At 41.4% G+C, this 26,353-nt stretch overlaps 1 long non-coding RNA gene across 1 annotated transcript in view; it reads left to right on the top strand.

Moving 5' to 3' along the window:
• The first annotated feature begins 3,673 nt into the window (after window positions 1–3,673).
• Window positions 3,674–26,353, top strand: part of LOC127024465 (uncharacterized) — a 156,521-nt gene continuing 133,841 nt past the window's right edge. The window contains exons 1-2 of the long non-coding RNA XR_007767556.1: window positions 3,674–3,824; window positions 7,727–7,826. This is a non-coding gene — a long non-coding RNA (uncharacterized LOC127024465). The remainder of the gene's footprint in view (window positions 3,825–7,726; window positions 7,827–26,353) is intronic.

Below are 26,353 nucleotides of genomic sequence, written 5' to 3'. Positions count from 1 at the left end.
ACTGGCAGAGCCTGGATCATGTTCCGTGTTTTGTGATTAGAATAGCAATGATTCTTCTCTGGAAGATGATGACAAATTGGATGACCCTGCAAGGCTAGAAAACCTTTATATGGCTTGATATACGCTACTTCTAATTTTCAATGGCTACATAATGCTTGGAAAGGAGGGCTAAAGTTTTACTACTCAACATGGATGAAGAGTAGAACACTGAACTCAAAAGTTCAGATTCCTCTACTGATAATCAAGATAATCAGCATTTCACTTATGTTATTGATGCCACCAGGACTATTCCTGGAGAAGAGTATCATCACCCTAGCCTGTCTAAGGATGACAAAACATGACTCATGGCAACTTTATACAAGTATCACTTGCACTCTGAAAACAAAATAATACAATGCAAAATCCTTTTAATAAAGAAGAGCAAGTTTAAAGCTTCTTGACTGACACTGCTATGTCAATGGAGGCAAGGACGTAGAATGCCCTGCTAATTGATGAAGAAAAAAGCAAGCATCAATTCAGTGAAATGAATTAATGTTCCCTGGAAATGACACCGAGGAGGCATTTAGAAATATTTTTAAAGGTGTATTATGCTAAAGTGGCCAACATTTTGTACTAGGCCAGCAAAAAAATTTTCCGTATTCAGTTGTCTAGCTTTAGGGATGGGAGTTGCAGTCCAACAATTTAAAACATGATAGCTGCTCTTAGACACATGAAGATTACCTAGGTAGCATCAGAGGTATATAATGTCTTTGCTCATAAAAGGTCACCTCAGTAGTTCATACTACATCCATGGGAGAAAGGTGAATTATTCTCAAGTAGGTGAATTATGTTGACAGTTTTATTTGGCAGAATTTATTGGAAGAGATGAACAATTTTCTCAACTGATACAGAAGAACAACAGAGGAGCAAGCTTTACCACCAAAAGCTGTATATATTCGAGATTTTCTTATGCATTGCATTTTTCTAGGTTTAATTCTAAACTAAAGAATTTTTACCATTTGTCTTAATGGGAGAATTGTTCTCATGCTGTGTGTTGAAGTGTGTGTCGTATTAATAAGTACTATGAAACTTCTTTCTAAAGCAGGCCTGAAAATGGAGTTAAACACTCTGCTCCTAGGTTGAGCAAGTAATGCATGAGCCTTTCCCAACACCCTTATGAAACAGCTGCATAGTTTAACTGGTTTACAGACAGCTAATTACGGAGACAAGCACACTGGGGATTGGCCTACTCCTGATAAAGTGTCTTCTCCCAGCTTAAAAAAGACATTTTCACAGAGCTTCACAAGTACAGTGAAATATTAGTGCTTGGTTTAGAACAAATTAGCAAGTTGCCAACCAATGCAAGCAGCATTGATTTACGTTGCTTCCTCATGGAAAGTTGTTATTTTAATAGCTGGTATGAAATCCCAGGACCATCTTTTAAATTCTATAAGTTAAATACAGGTGTTTCATATGCAGACAATAAAAATCTACCCTGCTTTATATCTTTGCTGGGCTATCAAGCTCTAGAACATTTTATACTATACAAATGACAACATCACTCTGCCATATATAGAAGAAATGCGGAGGCATTATTAGTCAGGAAAATCTTTAGCAATCCAATACATTCCTTGCTGCAGCTGTTTTCAGAATGGAACTGATCATTACTCAGACTTGCCAGAATCCCTAAAGGGGCGGAAAGTCATTCACAGTTCAGCATTTTCTGCCTAGAGACTGTAGGAGTCATGGCAGGCATGGAAAAAATCAGCACATTAGAGAGATTACGTAGGAGCAGAATTCTCAACTGGAAAAACAGGTAATTTTCACAGCACCTCCTTCCCTATTACGTAAGTGTTCTTAAAATAACTGAAATAGTAGACAAACAATTTTTTTGGTGGTGTCTACTAGTGTAAACTGACCATTTATTTTAATTTTGTATTATATATCAGAAAAATAAGTTTAATGCCTGGTGATATGACAATAGCTAAAGGGCAATGAAAAAATCCCTTCCAGGGCTGTGCAAATGGCAATAAGGGTTATAGAAATAGATAGGTATGTTTTCCCAATAGAATTAGATCAAGTGGTTGGCATAGGAGACAGCAGCACAGGAAGATCAAAAAAATACACATCACACTGGAGATTTGGAGTAATTTTGGGTGCCATGCTCAGTTTTGCTTCTCCTGAGTACTCACCATGGAAAAATGCCAGGAAAATACCATCACTATTTAGAGTACTTCCTCTGTGCACAATAGAAGCACTACTGGTCATCGTGAAAGGAACAGCTGACCTTCAGCTTCTAGCCTCAGGAAAACCGGTCTAATTGGTGCTGAAGGATTTCTCTGCAAGCTCTAGGCCTCAGACCAGTGCTCACTGTACAGCTTATGAGTTGTATTAGGGCTAGCAGCAGTCACATGTGAAAAAAAATTGTTGCACTAGAAACAACAGCGCTGATTGGTTTCATACGTTGCCTGTAATACTGGATTTTTTTTTTTTAAATCCCCAATCTGAGAATTTTATACATAACTAGATTTCAAGTAATAAAATTAGAGAGGAAAAAACCAGTAATAGTATCAGCCCCAGTTCGTTTCTTCCTTATTTGCATCTAAGCAGTATCAAGCAACTGAGCTGTTTATTTTCAAAAATGCCTGTGCTATTTCATTGAATAAGATTACTAAAAGAAAATTAAAAGTCCTTTGGGCTAGATGAATTTGGCCTGAAACTATCACAAATTAGCCTTATCCATGAACCCTTTGATTTGGGGACAGAACATTTCTGATCACAAGCAGTGAGCTCAGCATCCTCTACTATCTACAGCTCCCAGAGCCTCACACCTACAAGCCAGGCCTATGCACAGGGAGGGCAAAGCTGAGGGAATTTGCTTGCCTCAGGCTTCTTACCCGAGTGAGGCTTTAATCTCTGAATGTTTGCTAACTCCTAACAACAGCAGCCTTGTACCTTTTCCCTCCCCCGACAGCCATTTTGTTTTACTGGGGTTATTGAGGCATGATTACTTAAGAGTTTATTAACACAAAGCCACCCACAGCATTTAAAAAAAACAAAACAAAACAACACACTTATCTATATAGCTAGCATCATCGTGGGCTAATAATGATTTTCTAGCTAGGGATTCACATTTCCTTGTTGGTACTAAAAGCTGACTCACCTGCTGAAGCAGGCCAGGCCTGCCATTCCAGCATCTACTGCTCTGCCTCTGCTGACAGGACACAAGGAGACAATACAGCCCACTTTTTAAAGGGACTTTCTGAAAGTGACAGAAACACTAATTTTAAGGATTTGGTGCTTTAATTAGCAGGGAAAGAAAGAGGCGGGTCCCTCAGCTGAGGCCATTCTTCTCCCCCCTCCATTTCCCCTCAGCGAATGAGGCTGACGGCCCCACCCCAATGCACCGGGGCACCATTTTGTTTTCCCTCCTCACCCCTTCACTCCACCCCATCTCGGCTCTACAGTGCTCTAAGCAGGGTGGTGCCAGCAGGAATGACTTGTAGCTCCCACCTGCCCTGCCGAGATGCTTAATGTGACACAGGGAAGATGTGTTTGCAGTGACTTCTTGTTAAATTACCTCATGAAGGCCCAGGTACTGGGAGTTGCAGGTCAGTCCTGTGGGGAGGGCTGTGCTTGATGCTGCTGCTGAAATGGTTCGTGAGGGAGACCATCCTCCAGGGTGTTGTCTGGCCTGAGTGCTTTCAGCTTCATTGTGTTATACTCGTTGCTGTTTCTTAAGTCAGAAAACCTTATGGGCAGCCCAGTGTGTTTACAGCTGTGTCAGAAGTGCCAATGCCTCCAGGCTCATGTTAGCCTCGGTGCTCTCCTCAGGCTGTGAGAAGGTAGGTTGTGAGGGCTGGGGCTTGGGGTCTGTTTTACCTAAGGGATGTTGCCAGCTGCCCCTTCAGAGGGTTTGGTTCTGGAGTCTCTCCGTGGGAGCCTCTTTCCTGACTTCTTGCTGTGTTTTAAGTGGCTTCCCTGCAATCTGTTGAGCCAGTCAAAGTAAGAAAGGTTTCAACCTGAGGTAAATGAGAGTGGATGTTTAAAATACACATGGAAAAAAAATCACCTTTGGCAGGAGAGTGGGACTTACAAAAAAAAAAATTGGAAAATAAATCCCAAATACAGCTATTTCTTTGCCACACAGCATGAGTTAGAAGTGCTGAATTTTGCAGCATGTTACATTCCTTTTAAGGCTTAGCTCACCTTTATTTCTGTGCCTATATCTGACAGATTTCCAGTACTTTATTAGGCTTTCCTGGTTGGAATTGATTTTTTTCTTTAAAAGTCTTTTCCCTGATCAAGGATTTCTCTGCATTAATGAAGCAGTATGTTCTTGTATCTATAAATGGAATAGCATACGCTATACAGCAAGTGAATGGGGAGCAATAGAGAAACCTCTAAGAAAAAATACCTCTTCCACTAGCAAAATCAGCAAATGTATGGGATCAAGAAATATTTTCTAAGATCACTGGTGTGGCAGGAGCACTGAATATGGCAGTACCTCATTAGCCTTAGGTTACCATAATATTTGTTTTGTGACCTTTATGCTGTAATTCAAAGCAGTATCACTTTCTTGCATTTTTGGTATTAAGTTAGAACAATGTGATATTTAAAAGCATTTTTCAGTTTCAGGATTTTTTTAAATCCCTCTCAAGTTTTCTGTTGGCAGTTCTGTAAATGTTACTAGCAGCGTGGTGTTGCTGATCCTGCTAATTGCTGTGTAGAACTCGTGTTGATTTAGCAAGCTCAGTTGTCGTTTTGCTGCTAACACAGATATCCATTCCCTGTTTCTGGCTTCCTACCAACCCATGGTGAAAGCTTGCTGAATAAGTATGTTTGGCTGCCCAAGTTTAACTCATTGGGGTTATTTTAAAGATAGAATTCATATTGGTGTTGTGTAGGAAACTTTCAGCTTTAATCCTTCAAAGAGACATTTAAAAAAAAAAAAAACCAACCCAAAACAAACCTCTTGTGCTAGATAGTTGCAGCCTGAGAATCCTGAAGCCATCCCCGAGGAACACTGCTTCAGAGAGAGATGGCAGTACAGGACAATTAGATAAGAATTTGGTCGCTAGTTGAAAGGAAATGTGAACTCCTAAACCCTCATGGGAGCAGCACAAATTGATTTACCATGAAGTGCAAATGATCAAAATGAGTAAAAGGCAAGTATGGAGCAATTTTGCCTTCCTCTTTCTTGCTTCTCTTTAGTTTGTCTGGAGGCAAAAAGATAACATTGTGCACTTTAGTAATTTGTTTTTTAAATTGAAGATTTATATATGGTTCTAAGCAGTCTATAGTAGTTAGTTCACCCACAAGTTACCATTAGGATTTCATCCTCAAGGCATTTGTATGTGAAAGCAATTCTCATTAACGGGTAGAAGACCTCTCTGGTTGACTGAGCCATAGCTTAGCTTGGTGTTTGTTGCTGAAGTATACGTACAGAATTCCTAGGAAGGTGGTAGTCTGAGGAGAAGGGAGATGTGCTTGCAGGTCAACTCCTGACTTTAATCAATATAGCTTTCCAAGGGTCTGCCTCGGGCAGAGGGGACACCATGCTCAGAATGGTGTTTTCCTAGGGTGACGTTAATGCCTTATGTTTCAAATATGCTGACCCGAAAACCTAGCTACATCACTTGTGGGGGAAATGATGTTCAGAGGTAACAGCATGCCGCCCAGGCACTAACCCCTTTTGCCTAAAGCTAGAGATGGTTTTGCATAATGCGGTAGGTTTTGCAGTGCTGTGGCCAGGTGAAGCCTGGCCTTCAGACTATTATGCATTTGAAAGAAGTCAGCTTATAATTTCTGTGCTGAATGAAGTGTTTGAAACTAAGTACTCATTCTGCTGCAGGATGAAAACAAATGTGAGACTTAAGTGCAAACATTCCCTGGGAACAGTATAACAGGCCTGCTGTTTTTCAAATAGTAAAATTTTTCCTAATTGTTTCCCTTAAGAGACTAGTTAGAACAGTATAAGCACCTTTGTAGCCCTGTTCACAGCTGTGGGAGGTGTGGCACAGCTGTGTTGTATTATTTCTAAAGCTAGGACGCTGTACCACTGTAGATCTTGCTCAGCAGCTCAGCATGCCAAAGTTAACCTAAATGTTTAGGATGAGAGTTGGTAGTCTCAGTGTTTTTAGAAGTTTTTTTCCTGGTTCCTCTTTCTCCTCCATTGTTCAGTGTTTTGCTAAGGATGCGTATTTCTGTCTGAAAGAATCCTGCTGGGTTTGTCGATGTGTAGAGATACACCCAGCAAACTTGGGCAGACAGTCTCTGCAGAGTGAGTGATACCTGCGAGTTGGGCTCTTTGTAGCTGAGGCAACTTGTGACCCGTGTCCTGTTTCCTCTGAGAGGCTCAGCTAGAGCTTTCTACGTTGAAACCATGCGTGTTTGAGCAAGCCTGGGAATGAACTGCTTGCACTGTGGGAAGTAGCAGCTGAGGCAATGGGTAGAGGAAGGACATAGTCCTGATTGGTGCTGATAGCCTATCCAGTTTCCTTCATTTCTGTGATCTTAGTAAGAGAGAATGAGGTCAAAACAGATTTTTACATTTAGATTTTAAAAGCAACAGAAGCTTCCAGGAAGGTAGAACTTGAAGAAACATAATACAAGCGTTGGAGAGTGGCAGGAGGATTCATTTGCTGTACAAATTAGTACATAACATAACGAAGGTTAGATGACTCATCAGGGAGGTACAAGGGCTTTTCAAGGCCCAGGCTACATAATGGGAAGCTCCCACTGATTTTTAACTGGTTTTAGGTCATGCTTCTGCAGAGCAGAACTGAGACTGCTTCTGATGAAGTCATGCATTTTTAAAAGTGATAAGCATATACAAAAGCTCTTCCGTGGGATTCCTCCAGGAAGCAGTGGGAATACAGATGAAGCTTTTAAAGCAAAGCCATGTGAAGGCCAGGCCATGTAACATGGGAAAATTGTGTATGAGATCTCAAACACATGTATAATTATTAAACCAGTGATTGCACGCTTGCTGGAACAGGGGTAATGTTAACAAATTTGTGTTTGGACAGTAGCTAGCACAAAGGCTTGTTGGTCCTTATGCATGATTAATAACAAATTAGCAAATTTACTTGAAACAACATCCTTCAAGGTTTGAACTAACAGGGCATCCTTGAAGATGTGCAGGATTTAGATCATTAGTAAGCTCTGCCTAACAGCTGGAAGTAACAGAACTAGTTCTGTTAACATGCAGGTTATATGAAATCTTCTCTTTCTGTCCCTGTGTTGACTGGGTAGTTCTACTAGGAAAGTTTTGTCTTAATGGTGTTATAATGGTAGCATGGCTTATCTTGTTTCTTTGACCCATGCTTTTTGTATTCTGTTCCTGCTCTGTTTTTATGTGATCCCATTTGCTGGGATTTGTGTGTCAATTGTTTGCAAACATATGACTCAGAATGTGTAACTGTCACCAGCTACATTAATATTTACAGTATATTGTGGTGTTCCCCCTGCCCCCCCCCCCCAAGTGTAAACACCAAAGCAACTCAACAACCATTATTTATATGTAGTCAAACAGGATGGTTTATAGATCTGTGGCATCCAGTGCTGAATCTCAGTCTGATTGCAGGAGACTCAGGAATTCAGGGTTTCTACCTGATGTACTGATCAGAGGTTTCTGGAGGTGAACTTAAGAGGCAGAACGGTAGCAATACATACCTTTTAAATAACATTTATTCCCAGGTAAGTCTTAAAAAACAGATGCAATGATTTCCTCTGTATTTTACAGGTGGAGAAACTGAGGCACAGAAGAGTGACAAGTCCTGTCTATCACTACACTGGAGGGACAGAACTGGTCAAATAACTCGGATTTTTTGAGTCTTAAATCAGTGAGTTCTCTAATGACATTGGAATATCATGGTGGACAATAGTTTTCAGTCTCAGCTCTTGGAGCCTCCCCTCCAAATTTCAAGGGACTTGCATGGAATTTTTTATGGGTCCATATGCAGGTTGCTATATGGTGTGCACAAACACGATTTTCTTAGATGCCTTTAGTGGATGTCTCCCAAATAGTTTGAGGTCCCCCTCCCTGCCCCCCAGAGGAGTGTGAACCACAGGATGAAAATTGCTGGTGTAGGAGTGTTATTAGCCAAGGCTGTAAGGACTGAAGTGTGAAGAAAAGTGTGTTTTGAAAGCAGGTCTGGACTTGCTAGATTAATGTTCTACTTTGCTCCTCAGATAGCTGCAGCTGGAGGAAAAGCTTAAGTGAAATTCTGTTGTTGTATATGCCTGACTTTTGGGTAGGTCAGAAATGGAAGTTTTCGAGCTTTTGTTTGCGGATGCCACTGGATGCCACCTGTGTGACCACAAGTGATGCAGGTTGGGGCAGGGATGGGGTCTTCATGTGGAGCAGTATGCTTGTTGCAGGACTCAAAACTGGGAGGAACTTAGATGGTGACAGGCAGACATCCCCTTAGTGTCCTGGTACTTCGATAGCAGTTTGCAGTTTATGTTCAGAACAGCTTTAGCAAGCTTGGCCATTGCTAGTGTTATCACCCCAGTGGAAGTGCTGACAGAAAGCTGCCTGGCAAGTACCATGAGTGTGGGGTTTCAAGGAAAATGTGGGACAGTGTGGGATTGGGAGTAGGGGTTTATGCATGTGTGGGGGGTTGTGGAATGAAGGGCTGGACAATGCTATGTAGGCTATATTAGTGGTGGTTTTTTTTAAATATATTTTCTGAAAGATGAAAATAGCTTTTGAGGTGAGGCTTTTAAGCTCTGGCTGAAGCAAATACATGCTGGTGCTGCAAGGAGCAGCTCCAGAGTGTGTTGTATTTATTTTTCTCCTTTTGGAATGTAATTTATTTTTCTGCAGGTTCTATCCTCTTCTAGCAGATTGTTTGATAGCGTCAGTGTAGGGCTAGGAGACTGCATTGAAACTGTAGCTCTCTTGCTGGCTGTTTCTGTGTGTTTAGATGAGGTCAGTGGGACATTAATCCAGTTATGAAATGAAGAGGTTGCCCATGAAAGAATGGCACCTGATTGCATGATCCTGCTGTGTTTGTGTATTTGCTGTTAACTTAGGCCAAATATAAAATGGGAACAGTAAATCATTCCTTGTTGTTGTCTATCTGCAGCTGGTTCTCTTTGCTCTGAATTAAATAGCAGGGGACTTGCAGTGGAGTACAGCACAGATGATGGAAGGCTGGGTCGAGCAATGCCTTAAAAAACCCTTTGCCTAAAAAGCTCTTGCATGATTGTGTTATTTTCAACAACCACACTGTGCCTGGCCAGCACAGAGCTGTTCCTTGGTGGTATCCACACTGGTCCCAGGGCAGGAAGCAGAGCTCATCGGCGTGTGCGCTGTATCACACTGTAATGGCTTTAGCAGAGCTGGGATCTGGGTGGGACTGCCCTGACCTGAGTACCTGTTCTAGCTCTAGGGTTACCAGGCTGTGTTGCAGTGTATAGTGTAGGCTGACCTCAGCACTTTTAAACAACAAAGCTGAGCGAAGCCAGTCCCAGACTGCCAGGAATCAGAGCTTTAAAAACAGTTTACATTTGAATATGCATTTGGGGTTCCCCTATATCCCAGAGTTTAGCAGTTCCCTCCTCTGCTGGGGATGGAGCATACCAGAAGACCATTGGATTTCATCGCAGCTGATGAAATAACATTAGAAGTGTAGCCACCTCGGGTGCCCTGACCAGCTTCATTCATGTGTTTTATTCTGTGTAGAGAGTGGCAGCCTGGCAGGTATAAGTTACTGGGATCTTGGTGGATCCTCTATCTGAACTACAATGTGCAAGATCATGGTCCAGAAAGCCATAGTTTCTGCATGGTATTTTCAGTTCCAAGTCTGATGATGAGAGGAAGTGGATTTGCTAGAAAAGCACGGTGGCCTCTTAGTTCAATGCACTTTTTTTGGAAAATCCGGACTTGGTTCTTCACTTCTGATAGGAGGATTTCCAGTGCCTAGGGCTGAGACCCATCCTCACACTAAACTGCCTCCCCGCCTTCACTGTGTGAGGGTGGCTTTAACTCCACATTGATGGCTGAAAGTCAAGGGAATCCAGCTTGACAGAAGCAAATATGACTACCCTGTAATCTCTATGTCAACTGGTGTCACTTAAGTGGTTACAGTTTATTCATCTCTCTCTCTGCATGCTTTGGGGTGGACAATTTTTCACCACTTCTCTGTGACAGAAATGGAGTGGTACTTTGCAGTTACAAGGATCACAGTATGACTCGTGTCATTTGGGGGCAATTCATACAAAGGAAGGCTGTGCAGACTTGAGCACCTTTCCCCAGTTGTACCCAGTAACACCAACTGGTACAGTGTGTGCTCCTGTATCCCCTGATACCACTGAACAGGAGTTAAGGATTGTATTCAAGTAGTTGCTCATGAATTTATGACAATAACTGAAACGGGAAAGTGGAAGTTCTCTTTCTTGCAATGAAAATCTGCATCATGTATGTTAGAGCTTACTGCTTTGTATCCAGAATTTGATTTATTTTCTATAGAAGCAAATCAGTTTTTAAACACTGAAGTATTTCAGTGTATTCGTTTACCTCTGATTTATTTGTATAAACATGACAAATTTGAATTCTAACCACCTTCAACCCTTCACCCTTCTGATGGTAATTAATTCATAGTATGTTCCAGTACCACTCAGCGCAGGCCTAATCAGATCATCAGTTGTGGATGTTAACCGCAACATCTGTGACGTTTGCATAAACCTGTAGGAGCCTGATGCTGTATGAAATTGCTCTCATTACACAGTTCATTTTGAGATTGTAAGTAGCCATGCTGCTCAGAAAACAGGATTAGGGTGAAGTGTTCTATTAACACACTTAATCCATAACTAAAATAATATTAATAATATTCATTACTCCTATCCTGTTTTAGGAGACAAATGTTTCATTTAAGCTGAGAATGACCTTTCTGAATAGGACCTACGTAGTTACATTATAAAATTGAAGTCCATAATGAGAAAGATTAGTTGGAGCTTGTAATACAGCAAAATTATGTGTCAGATAGGAGGCAGCTGTGTCAGAGGTATCACCACTTTCAGAGAGTTGCTCCTCTGCAGCTGGTGAGGATAAAATTGTGATTCCTTTCTTTAAAAGTTGCACTGTGGTATATGTTGGAGAGGTCCAACCACTGTGTCTTCACTGGATATGTCTGAGTTAGGCATCAGTTTTTCAGACCATTGACTGTCTGCTGGTATTTCCACAATGTCTGTGTTGCAGCCACAGTTTTGGCTCGCGCTCCAGGACTGAACTGGAGGACTCCAGAGCTAAAACAATGAGCGCCGACAGCTTCAGCAAAAGAGCCGAGCTCCTGTTGTGGGTGGCTGTCACAACGCATATGCTTTGCGTGTTCACTAGAGGATGGACATGAACAGTAATGCTGTGTTTTTCTCCACACACAAAGGCTGTCTGTAGGCTCTGTCAGAATTACTTCTTCTGGATTGGAAACAACCGCGGGATCTTTGTCAGTGAGCATGCTGTGGAAGAGTCACGCTGGTGACTGCCTTTAATTGAAGTGAATGCAAAATGGCTGCCTGTCTCTACAGCAGAGCTGCGGCATTGTACAGAGAAAAGCAAGGCATGACAGCTATGCACTTACCTTGCACAACTTGCCTAAACTCTAACCTTATCCTATTGCTAGTGCCAATTAGGAATTAAAAAAAAGAATTATATTTGTTAAGAAAGTACTAAAGGTTTTCTATGACTGGAAACATTTTAACAGCCTTTGGGTACCTTGGTCATTTGGGACAAAGAATTCTGGAGTTGAGTGAAGTGTCACACTTTTCATGCTGCTTTGGAGCAGATTTTGTGAAAATGGATTTGCACTGGGGAGAGGCATGCACATGTCTGTCCCTTTGGTTGCAGTTTGTAGCCACAGCGTGACTGACTGGGGTGTGGGATGTGTCGTGTTTAGTTTCTGTTCTCACCAATTCAGTGGAATTTTTTTCATCCTGCATGATTTTAAATGAGGCTGAGGAGGGACTAGAATGAGAATCTCCCTGGTCAGTACACCCCAATTCATTTTGCCCAACTTCATGTGCCTAAATGCAGTTTTCTGAAGTATAGAATCGGTGTATGGGGGAGGAAAAAAGACAATGTTGGGGCGGGGGATAAGGAATAGAAAAAATAATGGTGAATTAGTAGAACAGGTAAAAAGTTAGAAGTAACGAAACTGAAGTAAAACTACTGTTTTGTACAGATCTTTGTTATATACATGAAGTCTTGCTGAAGGTCAGTGTCTAGCACAGAACAAGGAAGGGGAGTAGAAGGAAGGAAAACATCAATTCATTCTGTAACAGTTTCTAGGTTTAGGGTTTTTTTTATAGCATTATGAAAGAAGCAGCAGCAGAGCAGTCCAGAATCTGTTTTGGATAAGGAACAAATCTGGCTAGAGCCAATCCTTTGGTCAGATAAGACAAACGGAATTTTACATGAGGAGACTGCCAATTGTGTGAAGCTTCCTGTGGCAATGGGCGGAGGAGCCTTCAGGGTTTCTTTTCTGGTAGTGGAAGATTTTCTGATGCAAGAACCGTAGAGGATAGCCATAAAGCTAGCTTTTGAAGGTGCTTTCCAGTACCTGCTTGGAGTCAAGAAAATCTGTAGACCCTCCTGTGGCAGGCCTCTAGGGTGGTTCAGAAATGAAGGCCCATCTCTCTCTGAGAAAGTCTCCTTTATTTTCTGGTTCACCGCTTGCCTTTCTGTGTCTGTGATAGCATTTGTTTAAACGAAGATTTAAAATATGTGAAAACATTTTGGCATTTTTGGACAAAGGTGTAATTTCTATGTTAATGCTAAGCTGCTGCGGGAGAACAATCACAATTATATATTTTTTAAATTAGTTTTTAGTTGAAATTGATCTCATAAACAAGTGATAAAAGTAGATAACAAGCACAATTTAAAAAAACCTGTCAAATGTCAATGAGACAAATGGTTCAGTTAAAATACATTAATGTTGTGTTCAGATATCCTTTCTTCAGGAGTGTGTTCTTGTGAAAAACTGTTCTCTCCTTCAGAATTTTCTAATCTTCTGTTAAGCTTTCAGGGATTGTTCAAACATGCTGTAGAAGAGCTATCATTTTCTATTATCATTTTGTAGGCTTTTGTATGTCACTTATGAAGAAACTATTCAATTTCATCTGTAATAAATTGTATGGGCCTGCTCAGTAAAGGATCTGTATGTGACTGCCAAAGATCTGGAGTGTCATGCAGTCCCCTTTAAACACCTTTCTGGGAAATCAATGTAGCAAAAATCCCTCCATAAGAATATGACTTTATTCAAACTGTGCTTGAGCATGGAAAAAACACAAACCTTGCCAGATGAGCAGTCCTTGTAAAGTAAGCTCTGGTGTTTAGTTGGTTGGTTTAGTTTCAGCCGGAATCAAAACCTCTGATTACTGTCAATGAAAAGTGATTATATAGGCTGTTTGCCTCCCATTGGGCAGAACAATGAAAGCCATGCCATGTTTTAAGTATTTGTGACTAGCTTCATTTCATAAATAAAAGGCATGGGTGATTTACACCACTGAATAGTGATGATAAAGGTGTCAAATCATTGGTGCCTTTTTGTTAAGGGGAGTGGGGAGAGCTGGCACCTTGAGATGTTGTGTCTGCAGCCGTGCTTGGCTGAAGAGGCCCCTGGGAGCACTGGGCCCCCCTGCTCTGGCTGGGAGGCTGTGGGGGGCTGCCCCCCAGGCCTTGGAAGAGGGCAGAGCCAGCTGCGCTCTCTGGCCCGGGCATTCGGCTGAAAGGCAGTGGCAGGCCTTTGCACGGTGTGACGGAGTATTTTGCTCACCCTCTGTTCTGAACATGCTAATACAAGTATTAGTTCTGGTTTTGTGATTTTAAAAAAAATAGGAAGGCAAAAAGAAAACCCTTGATTGTAGAGACTTCATGTAGCACAAGGTGGCAGTAATGCTCTATTATTTGCATTTGCCCTCCTGCAGTTGAACAGACCTGAAGTTAGAGCTGCAGAATGCAAAGCTGAGATTTTTTTTTTTCCTTGCAGACTACTTCATCTCCCCCTTGGCCCCCCCGCTCATTCTTTCTATTTTTCCCTGAGGTCCTGGGGTGGGTTGGGTGGGACAGAATGGGAAATGCTTGTGACCCGAGTCTCAGTTCGGAGCCTCCTACCTCAAAACCACAGAGAACTGAATCCATTTGAGGTTGGTGCTGTAGGAAAATGGCTGGGAGTGAGTTCCTAGGATTAGTTAAAATGTACTCACCAACCCTACTGTCACTACAAAACCTGTGCTACCTACAGGGCCCATAGAGCGGCACAGGAGCGATGCTGTAAAGATAGCACAGACTGAGATCTAAGTGTAAGGAATAGCCAATCGCGCTATGATGTAGATCTAATTCTCTGTTACTTACTGCACAAAGGGATGTTTTTCTCTGCTGAGCTTTCTAGACGTCTTCTTCAGAACAGATCTGGATATTGACCTCTTGTAGCCTTTGCTCAGGAGTGGCACCGTGTTGGCCATAAACACCATTGTTCTCAGCTGATATGTGCAGAAGTTTAGTCTTGGTGTGTGAATAGCAGGTCTGTGTCATTGTGGAGTTGCTCTCCTGCCCTGATGCCTTGTGTTGGCCTTCCCTGCTAATGACTCGTTAATTATTTCCATTATGGCTCCCTTCCTGAATTTGTCAATACTGTAAAATCTGTTCTAAATTATAATGTCACAGAAAATAGGCTTTCATTCATTCAAAGATAGTATTTGCAGTCCTCTCATGAGTGGATCTGGGATTACTTACTTTAAAAATACCTGCATATTAGATGCAGAAGGAGAAAAAAGTACTAGACTGATGAAACTTGTTGTTCACAGTCAGCCATTGGACACTGGTACAAGATCTTGGGACAATTTCATATCCTCTTGGCAAATTTGGGCAGGTAGGTGGCATACATCTGATTGCAACAACATTGCCTATTGTTTTCCTTCCAAGCTGCAATCCAATATTGGGTCTAAAGCCCAGATATGAGGCATCTTTCTTTGTCTGTATTGCTAAGATAGCACTGTTTGAAGGTATTATGGTTAGAGGGGTTTTGTTTGTTTTTTCCCTTGTGGTCATGTTCTCTGTTCCACTTCTAGGGTGGTATCACTGTCCCTGTAAGTCTCGTGGGACAGAGTTGGAAAGGATTACAGTGAATGCTTTTGCCCTTTCACATCACTGCTTTTTGTCTCCTTCACCGCTCTGCAGTGGACACAGTTATCCTTTCTTCCTGACACAAGCATAATTGCTGTTTTTCTGCCGCACGGTTTTGATGTGGTGTGCCAACAGTTTGTCTAGAAGCCTCTTGAGTGTGTGTGTATCTCTCTGAAGCGTTGGTGGTTGTGTGTGTGTTTGCACAAAGGGCTGTCCAGATCGAAGCCTTCGGTGTGTTGGCAGTCAGTGCGGCGAGGGGTCTCCGGGCTGGGCTCGTCTCATTCCTTTCGATGAAGGCAGCCCGGTGTGCAGCAGTCCGAGTCCCGGCAGATGTCACTCTTGGCTCGCGGGAGAAAGCTGTGTGGTGAGCAATCCCCCATTCTGTCTGCAGAACTGCTTTTCGCTTTGCACGCTGCTGGGACACTACCTTGGTGTGGTTGTCGTGTGTTCTGGTCCAGTGTTTTGCTTCAGCTGCGTGCATCATGGGAGGAAAACAGAATGGTGTTCCTGTGGCTGTGAGTGCAACATGTAACTGCCCAACATTACCGCCTTTTGGGAATACAGATTTAGTATGGTTTACGGAGATAGCTATTTCAGCTGCAAACACACAGTGTCTGTGCAACAGCATGCCATGACTTAAAAAGTGCCTGTGATTTTCCTGTATGTGTCTGATTAACTTTCTGAGTAAGCAATTACATTTCCACAGTTACTTTGCACTGGTAACAACATTTAATCCTTGATGTATTTCAATATGTAGCACCTTCCAAATGTGCAAATGATGTCACCCTCATCCTTCTGGGTGGCACATATTGAGGATTAGACCTTGGGTTTCTTCCCTTAGGTCTTGTCGCCAAGAGTTAGCCAAATGTGCCTAGTCTAGTTACTGACAATTAGTTTGTAGACTGAAACACAGCTGCCCCTTGTCCTGCTGTGTCCTACAACCTTTTACAGCTGTGTGAGTGTGTGAGGCCTGGGTTATAGGATGATGTTTTGGCTCTGCTGTGGGAGGAGCAAAGGCTTATTGGACTCAGGCTGATTGTGGAAGAACATCTTTCTCCTGACTGATGATTGATATTTTTTTTAATATATTTTTTATTTTTTTTTAAAGATTTTGCTAGGTTCTGAGGAACTGGGGCACTTTTTACCAGCTTACTTCTGTGTTGCTTAATACAGCCTAAAGCACTATTTGACCATGCACAGTATGTGTTTTTGAATAATATCGAAGCCTGCGTGGGTATTTTTGACATACACAAATGCATCCATATGTGGTTTTTTTGTATACAGTAAGAAAGTCGTATCATTGCTCAAAAAAGCAGACTGTAGCTATTAAACATATGCTACAGCTCAGAGTTTCCATTAATTTAATATACCATGCCTAGTTGGAGAATATACTGTACTAACAGGAGATTCCCGCTCTAAGCAGAATTGGGATTCAGGATCTCATATGTTTTGTATCACTTCCTTGTCTTGACTCCAGCTTAAAAGTATTGAAGTGCTTTTTGGTAAAGTTCCCCACCACCTCCCCCCTGCCTTTTTTTTTTTTTTTTTTTTTTTTTTTTTGCCTCCCCTCCAAATACTTTCACAAATTGTTAGCTCCAAAATTAATAGCGTGGTCCTTGTGGTGCCAAAGTGTAATGGCAGAACGAGAGATTGGCACTCCAAGCTGTTGGACTGGTTTTTGCTACCTGTGGACTTCATTCTTTGGTATGCAGTCTGACTTGTGCAGGTTCCTAAAAGGAAGGCCATCCGCAGAGCTTTGTGTTTTGGGCTGGGACCTGTGCAGGCGATCTGAGTCAATAGTTTGAAACTGTGAACCAGAGAACTGTTCATTGGGATGTACTGACTTTGGCATGAGCCAAGGCTTCCCTGGTCACACAGAATTGGCCGGCCCACTTTCTCTGGAGGAAAAAGCATCAAGGTTATGTCTGTGCCTTTGAAGGAGGGTCAGACTGCAGCGCGCTTTGGCATGCTGGAGCGAGCTGAATGTGTCTACTAGCCAGCAAATGTAGGGAGGATGTAGGAGAAAGTACTTCTGCTTGCTCTTGGGAATGTGTAGCCAGGTTGCTGGCTTGTTATTATCTAGCTTTGTGCTTTATTGTTTTCTAATGCAACTGTTCAGACTACATGGGTTAAGCTAGTGGATATACCATATGCTAATAGATATACCTGCTTGAGGTTACAACCACACCTTCGTTTCTCAGTATGGACACACCCTAGGAAGACACTGTGCCAGGAAGCTTCAGGCATGCGTGTGGTCATTTGTACCTAGCACTGTTGTTAAGTTGAGCCTTCTAGGCCTGAAAGGTATCGAAGAGCAACTGTTTCTTTGCTGTGCATTTGACAGGCAGGACATTTTGTCTTGTCCCTGCCATGAATTGTGACTATCGCCTCCTAAAATGCTTGCACCACTTATTGAATGTGTAATTATTTAGCATGTTGTTTTAGACTGACACCTTTTGTATATACATTGTCGGGTCAAGGCAAATAGTGTGTTCGTTCATGCATGCAGACCTAAGCCTGCCTTCTGCCAAAGCAATTAAACTCTAGAAATGCGCCACAACTGTGGCATCAGTCAGCAATGTCAAAATCTGCTTGCATAGCAGTGGGTAAACTGTTCTTTTCTCCTGTGACTTGCACACGTTCTCTCTCTCCTTTTTCCTTTTTCTTGGTGGAGACTAAGAGCTGGATACTTGTCAAATGCTATAACGTGAAGTTAAACATTTGACTTAGGGAGAATGACACATTGACACTTTTCATAATAATTGCTTCCTACACTGGAAACCTCCAGCTGTTTTGGTGAAAATAACATGATGTGACTGTGACAATAATACAGTCCCAAAGCCTGCAAACTGAAAATAGAAGCTTCTAGGCCCAAATTTAGTTGAAAAGTAGGGTTTTTAACCTTTATGACACTGATCATAAAGATGACTACATATGGAAATTAAAGGAATCCCAACAAAGTTCTTCCAGTTGTTCGTACATATGCATAGGTATTCGTTGGATGGCTTTATGATTAAGGATTATTTTTATGTCTTTGCAGCAGTAAATGTCAGGAATGCCCTTTGAAGAGGAATAGGTTTAGATCCTCTTTTGGCTTTGGAGAATTCAAATTGCAAAATCTGTATTGCAAGATCACCCTGTTCAGTCCTGATGCTATGCTAGCGTAGGCAGCAAAAGAATCTTGGAGGCTCTTTCCCTCTCAGGAGAGTGTAAGGCCAGTCCAAGTTGAATGGAAAGTTATCTGAAGGTTAGTCTGTAGTGAGACAGCTCTGGGGTAGCTTTCCATCCTATAAGCAAAATTATTGATGTAAATAACAGTCATTAAAGTTAGAGCTGAATGGGGAATACTTACTTTTAATATTTTTTTGTCCACATGAAACATTAAAGATTGGACAGTAAGTATGCTTTTATTGAGACACATAACTATTCTGTGAAAGGATGAACATGGTAACTGTATTTCATTATCTATTTCTTTGGAATTAATGCCTCTATCCCCCCCAATAAAAACAGGATGAACATATGTCTGCTAAATCTTTAATGTCTCTAATGGCCTCTTGATCATTTGCATTTCAGATCTTTCTTCATACACAGTAGCAATTTGTGATCTTGGAACGTGCTGCTGATTGAAGCTGAAGGTGCTGCTTATTATTTCCCCCCCATTCAGCCCTAGGATGCAACAGATAAGACTCTGCTGTGATATTTCTGGAGATTCACTGCTGAGGTCGCAGCATTGAGAGGGTACAGGCTCTGCTTAATTGTATTCTAAAGGGAATATTCATTTATGCATCTTTCTTTTTGATGACAGGGATTTGGAGAAATCATTAAAAAAAAAAGATACTTGTTGAAGACAGTAGACAGGCAGGTAAGCAGTAGTGCAGTAGTAGTTATTGCCCATTGTGTTTAGAAGATGATCCCCGAAGTCCCATCATGTAATGTCATTAAGAGATGGATTAAAAATCAGTTAAGTTCCTTGTGTTTTGTCAGTGGTGACAGAGCCACTGATGGAGCAATTGCTGAAAAAAAAAAAACAACTCATGGGACTGAAATATGTTATTAAACCACAGTCCACTTTTAGAAAATATAAAGTACAGGGACTTGAGTGTAATTTAGGCAGTGTGAGTATGGCCCTCAGAGGAACCTGTTCATAGAGCAAGTTTCTCAACCTGCATCATGCTGAGGTTAGTTATGCCAAATGTCACTGTAAAATACCAAATCCAGGAATAGCTTTCTTATATCACAATATCCTAGTCTGGATTAAATTCTTTTTTCTTTTTCTGCTGTCTGAAGACCTGGAAGGTATTTCACTACTGTAACTGATTTGTTTTGACTTATGCCAGTCACCAGGGCATATAGTCTACTTTCAGTTTTCAGTAGTAGATACTGCAAAGTTTCTTTTAGTCAGCTTTGTGTGAGGTACCTTAAAAGGACCCTTTTTAAGGGAGGAAAACAGGGTTGCAAGCCATTTGCTGAAGTGTGGTTATTTACATCTTGAAGTCTTCGTCTTTTTGTAGGGATACCAACAGATACCGTGGTTGGTAATTTTTTTTTTTTTCTCCCAAGGCAGCAGTTTCTCTCTTTCTGGGCCATACCAGATCCTGCCTGATCTTTCTTGGGAGCCCTTCCGTATTATTTCTGCTCTTTCATGCTTCTGTGAGTGTAAAGCCATTGAAGACTGAATCTGGTACATATCCAGAATAAACCCTCTGCTCTTACTGGAAGGTGGAACTAGATACCAGATAACTGGATACCAGATTTCAGAATTTGCTAGTTGCAGTTCAAAGAATACACAGATGCTGTAACTATATCCCCTATTTTCCAGCTTAAAATGTTAGACTGAAATGAATACTTCCCTGTTACATAGGATTTTTTTTATGGCACAATCATTCAAAAGTCTCAATAGCTTTCTATGTTTAGACACAGCATTTTAAAGTGCAGTGCCAGCTTTACTCCAAAAGATATCTAGTCCCTCTCATCTTAAGGAAAAACACCTGTTATTTACTGCACAACTGTCATTGTCGCTTCCAGTTATCATGAATAGCTCTTCAGTGAGCCACTGCAGGTAGATTAGTCAAGCTCCTCCCTTCTTGTAGTGGATCCAGGTGGATGCTAAGCTTGCCAGAGAGGTTTGTGGTGCATATGCCCTTGTCTGCTGCGGACACAGACCAGGTGTCAATGCTGATTCTCAGCCTGCAGCCTTGATCTTGGTGCCAGTGACAGGAAAGTGATATGTCTGTTGCACCCTGGCAAGGATAGGTTAGATGCCCTTAAGTGTGTCTTTTTCATCCTTTGAGAACTTGAAAGTTTCTGTGATTGCTCGTCTGCCTTGAGGGTTAACTCTCCTGTGGTGGGATAGAAACCCATGTTGGCTCCCTGTTGTTCAAGGCTATGAAGTGATCTGAACAGCAGTGTATTTGGATGCTGTAAAACTCCACTGGATTTGTTTTGCTTTATTTGTGTGTTGTTGACACACATATATGGGTCGAAAGTGGCCAGCTGAAATGTGACCTAGATGATGAGGGAAGCATCCAGCAGAAATGGCCGTAGTCATGGAGTAACTGGTGAGATGTGTCTTAATTTTCTCACTGTAACTTAAAATCTGGTGGTTTTTTTGTTGACTGAGGTGACTTGATAGTACTCCAACATGCCTCTTCCACTTCTTGAAGATTTGTTCTTGCCTGTGAAGTGACTGTTTCTGCAAGATACAAACTGTGTTTTGTAATCTGTACAATATCTGTTTTGCAACTGCCACTGGATTTTTGCAATGCATTTTCCTTGTGGTTACAGTTGCCTGGCTTTTGGGTGTCTTTAAGTACCTATGCAGTTAAGTATCTGTCCAGTTCAGCATGTAGCTTTGTGGTGGCTTGTGTTCAATGTGATTCCTGTTCATACACATGTACAGCAGTGGTGGTCAGCACTCATCTTGTGTGTAAGGTACAGGGATGAGGTACCAGAGGCGATTTTGAGGCTGTTCTGAAGGCAAGAATACTTGGCACTTTATGAACGTAGAGGTTTGTTAAGGTGTCTGACTAGTAGCAGGAGAGGATCTGATAGTCCCTGGATGGGTATGACTGTGTATTTCATCCCCATTAAAATCTGAAGGACGTTAAACATACTTTCTCACGCTGTGGATCTTAACTCTTAGTAACGTAAAAGTGGACTTGCTTTGTAAGAGAACTCTGCTCTTTTTCCTCATAGAAGATTTAAAAAAAAAAAAAAAAGAAAAAAGAATGTGTGTTAAGAGTAAATAAACGGAGCCCAATGATCTGTGTGGTAAGGTAGTGCTGGCTAACATTGCCTGCCTGTTTTTCTCAAATGTATAATCACTTGCTCTTTTTAAATGGCTCTTCACATCTGAACAGCAATACAGATGAAACAGTGACCATTTAGGAACATTGAATCTGATAGTTTTCATAAATTTTACTGCTTGCAGAGTCTGTATTTTGTTGACCATAACTCATCTGTTTTTCCTGTCTTTTTGTGTCTCTGTCTCTATAATAACCTGTTTTTGATATACTATATTCCATAGTTCAGTAATTAAGACAGATGCTTTATTATTATTATTGAGCAACTATATTCTAGAGGGTTTTTTTGCTGTAGTACATCTTGCTCAATCTGTTAAACCAAGGCCTTCAGAATGCCTGACCACAGTAATCGCATCATTTTTTCATCCCTACTTCCAGTTCTTAGTTGGTGACTCATGCCACATATCTCACCATATATCCTCATTCGAGCAGTCCAATTTACATATTGCTACGATCACACTGAAAGTTCTAATAAATTTCCCTCAGTGGCAGAAAGCTCTTTGAATAATGGCTGTGTCTAAAACTGTCATCTTAATACCTTTGAGCTTGTCATCTTCCTGGAGCTTATTACTCAAGTTCTAACAGTATCCTGTAACTGTTGTCCTGCCTGCATGGTTGTCTTTTAAAACCCTGTGAACTTTCCATTGCCTGTGGTGACGCTGCAAGTACTTGCAGTCCTTTAGGGTTTATGTAAGCAAACTGAGACCGAGTCTTCATGTGTGCTGGACGAGGTGCTAATCACCTTCTTCCATGGCTGTTTAGTTGTTTTTTCAAAGGAGCACCTGAGAGCTTTCATGAACCTTGTCACAAGAGAGAGCTTTTGCTTTTGTCATGCATGTATTTTATTACAAAGACTGTCTTGGAGTGGCACATCATTTACAAATCATGCATGATCCAAGCACTTGTCAGTGAGGTTATATACAGGCCTATCTCTTTTTTGTAATAATTTTTTCTTTTCTGATTCAATATTTATCCATATTTTTGTGCTAAATAATATGGGAATACTGGTGATGAGAGGAAATCATTGGATCCACACGGAAGAGCTGAAGTGCTGTTTGGGTTATGGTTTGCCTTAGCTAGGGAAGGAGATGCTAGGAGCTTATAAGCCAATACTGAAAGCTGCTGAAGCTGCATTGAGAAACAGCAGTTACTTATGGGAATGTGTATGTGACTGGCAGTTGTTGCAGGTTCCCTTTTTTAGTCAAATGCACTGTAGGTGCAATTATTGTACAGGAGGCATTGTAAATAGCTGTTTATTCTTTATTTTTCTTGTAAGTATGCAATCTATCTTAGCCTCCTCCCCTCTTAGGGCTTTGTTTGTTGTTACTTGCCACATTCAGATGTGCTTCACACCCTCTGACTTTAACTAGTTAGAAGCAGTATAGAGAAAATGAATGTTGGGGCAATCCATTGCACTAGGACTGTTTTATGAAGACAAACTGCTTGCATATAATAGGTAAGTTGAAGTTTTTCTGTTAGTGTCCTAGATAGGCTATCTACTCTCAGGCAGAAAAGAGAGGCTATTCTCTTCTATAGAAGGAACTGAATCTTTGAATGGATTGATAGATGCATAATGAAAATGGATGTGACAAAGGACAATGCACTTTTTGCTACAGGGCTGACAGGATCCCTCATGTGGAAGTGCAGTAGTTGGAGGGGTGTAGTGGATATGTATTTGTATATGAGGTGTAACTGTTACTTGAACATCGTGGTAATTTTAAAGCTAAATGGTCTCCAGTCTGAGAGATTTGGGGGTGGGGTTTAAGCTTTAGAGTGGTGTGGGTTTGTTTTGGGGGGGGGGTTGTTTTGGTTTTTTTCCTTTTGAAAAAAGGGTGTCCAACCTAGAGCAATAGCTGCTAGGCTAGTGCTCTTGCTCAAATGCTGAGGAAAGCTGGTTCAAGATCCTACTTCAGGTGGGTGAAAGCAGCAAGTGAAACTGGATTTCCTGTGTTCCAGGTCAGCCTCTTATCCAGGAGGATTTAGAGAGAGGCTTCTCTCCTGCTTTTTCTTGTGTTTTGAGCTTTTGTTCTGATGCAGAGCGAAATCAAATGTCCTTTCTTACAGAATGAATCTCTCTCTAATTTTTTGTAAATGGTGCTGTTTAGGACCAGATGTTGCCAGCCAGTAGCGATGTGCACCTTTCACTGAAGGCTACTTTCGGTGTTAAGAGTCTGACCCAATTTCTAATGAAATTGCTGTGCATTTGGCCTAGGGAGCTAGTAGGAACAAATATGCAACATGCTGGGAAAATGTGTGTGTCATGTTGGGGACTGAGAATCTATGAGTTCAGCTCCTGCTTGCTCTCTGTTTGCTTTCCCCAAACAGAAAATGGATATGTGTTTGCATATATGATGAAAATATCCAATATGCTTTTTAAAAAAATAGGTTATAAGGGTCATCTGATTGTGAAACACTGCCACCTTAGCTCTGTGCAAAATTGTGGAATTGAGGCCAAAGCTTTAATGTTGTTCAGGTGCTCAAATCATCTTGATTTCTTAGGGATTCATTGATTTCAGTGGGAGTGAGGTGCTTTCAGCAGTTCTGGCTCTTGCATCAGATCAGAAAATGTCTAGTCAAGCACACAAGTGGTCTCGGTGATGTTTCGGTAATGCCTTGGTGGACGTAATATGCAAGCCCACTTTCAGGACAGACGGTGATTTCTGGGGCTTTTTGAACATGCTTATTGAGAGGGCCTGATTTCCCCCCCCCCCCCCAGGTATGCTGAAATAAGACCTCTCTAATACTCCTCAAGTTGAGCACTTCCATATCAAGGATCAGTGTGGAAAAATGTATTTGGTTTCACTGTTTATTATCTATAAAATATGGATGTAAACACTCTCACAGAGTGATGATACATTCATGGTGCCCACAGACTGAAAAATACATTTCTTACAATGTTATATCCCAGGTAAAATAAGGTAGAAAACAAGTCTAGAAAATACCAAGGAAGGAGAATAACACTGCCTGTCTGTTCATCTCCTCTTCTCTGCCACTAGGTATTGTTTTTTGATTTGCATGTAGAGTTTTATATCTTAGATGTAAGTAAACAGACTGCCTCCCTGTAAGATATTTACTGCAGTTTGTCACTCTGTGCAGCATTCCAGTGATTTCTGTACCTCAGTTATACAAGCACATGCTGAGTTGTTGGAGCACAGACAGTCTGGCAGGTGGCTGCACAGTGTCTAATTACAAAAGGGTAACATGGGTTTGTTGTACATATATGTAAACATAAATCAGGCTGGAGATAATAAAAAAATATTCTTTGTCCAAGTCGGGCAGCAAAATGGAAAAAAGAACTAGGCAGTAATGACTGCTGAACTTTTGCACTAACTTTGCTGAGTGGTGTCTCCTTGGGAGCTATGGCACACTTGTCTGTTGAGCTTATTGCACCAGATGTGGAAAAAGTCAGACCTGCCTCCTGTGACCTGAATCAGGAGGTAGACAGACGTGTGAATTAGACTCTCCTCTGTCACATGTCTGTTCAGCGAGTGCTTATAAGGATCTGTTCTAGCAGAAATTTTGTTTTGGTTACCCTTCCCCTATTAGAGGAAAAAATGCAGTGGCAGGTATTAGCTATGTCACTACTACACACGTGGAAGGAGAGGTTACAGTCATCCAGCTTTGAGAACTACGTGTCAGTCGAGTTTAACTGAGTTCATATGGCATACTTGCTTTGGGGTGGGAGGATATCAGTGAATCATCTGCAAGCTCTTCATGTTTGACTTTTTTTTTTTTTACAAATAAAAGTTGTGGAACACAAAGCTAAATCGTTTTATGCATAAACTAACTGTATTAGGAAAGGCAGTCTCTGAGCTACAAACTGGTACGTAAAATTCATGATTTAGCAGACTGTTCCCAGCTTAAACTCCAGTTTGTTATTTGTGTGACAGTGGTACTTTGAGATTCCAGTGGAACTTGGACATTCATTGCTCTGGGCGCTGCACAGAATATACCCAGAGAAACATCTCTGCCACTAAAGAACTGCAGTCCAATGTCCAAGATAAGCAAAGGGCTGGAGCCTATAGCTGGTCAGATGTCCAGCTGGACACAGACCTACAAGTCCAACATCTCACGGAGTGGAGTGCGTTACCTCCTAATTGAAATATTTGTGTTTAATACAGCCATTGATCCATGAAAAATCTGTCATACAAAAAGAATGGAATAGAAGATAGGTTGCCAGTGCTCTGATGCTAAGTATTTGCTAGACTTGAAGAGAAGGTCTGTTTTTAAACAACCTGTGTTCTTGATGCAAGTACTAAGCCAGCTGGCATTTCCACACTCACTTTGCTTCTAGCTTAATGCAAGAAAAAACAGACTCTGCCTGCACAATAAAGAGGGAAAGAGGAGGAGGTGGGAGGATATCTCTTTATTGTATTATTGGAGGTGGAAATATGGAATTTGGGTTGTGCTGGTGTGTTGGAGGATAGTATGAATGCATGTGCCACCTTTGCTAAGGCTGCTGGCAAAAACGATGGCATCTGTTAAAATATGTAGCCTCTGAGATGTCTGAGAACTGTTTTATTTCAGGTTGAAATCTGGCACTGGGAGTGCTAAGGAATATTTTTCTTCTGCTTTTTGTCTGTGACTAATTGATGAATAAATTAATGTACTGTTAGTGTGAAATGAGAACTGAATTATTCATACTTGTGGTTTTTTTGGTAAAGACATGTAAGTCATGAAGAAATAGTGATAACAAATTTTGGTTGGTGTAAAGTCAATAACTGACTGAAATACTGGAGCTAGATGTTTTAATAATGTGCCTAACCAACTGGAGTGTGTGTGTGTTTAGGCAGGAGCTCCATGAATACCTAGAAAATTGCTTTTTAAAAGTACCTGATAAATTGCAACGCCTCATTGAATCCATTTGACCCAAGGACTTGCACAGGAATACTTCCTGTCTACAGGAAAGCCGCCTACATACACAAAGATTGTGAAATCACCA

This window comes from Gymnogyps californianus, chromosome 20, assembly GCF_018139145.2.
Source record: "Gymnogyps californianus isolate 813 chromosome 20, ASM1813914v2, whole genome shotgun sequence".
Lineage (NCBI taxonomy): Eukaryota > Metazoa > Chordata > Aves > Accipitriformes > Cathartidae > Gymnogyps > Gymnogyps californianus.
This window is presented reverse-complemented; position numbering and strand designations above follow the sequence as displayed.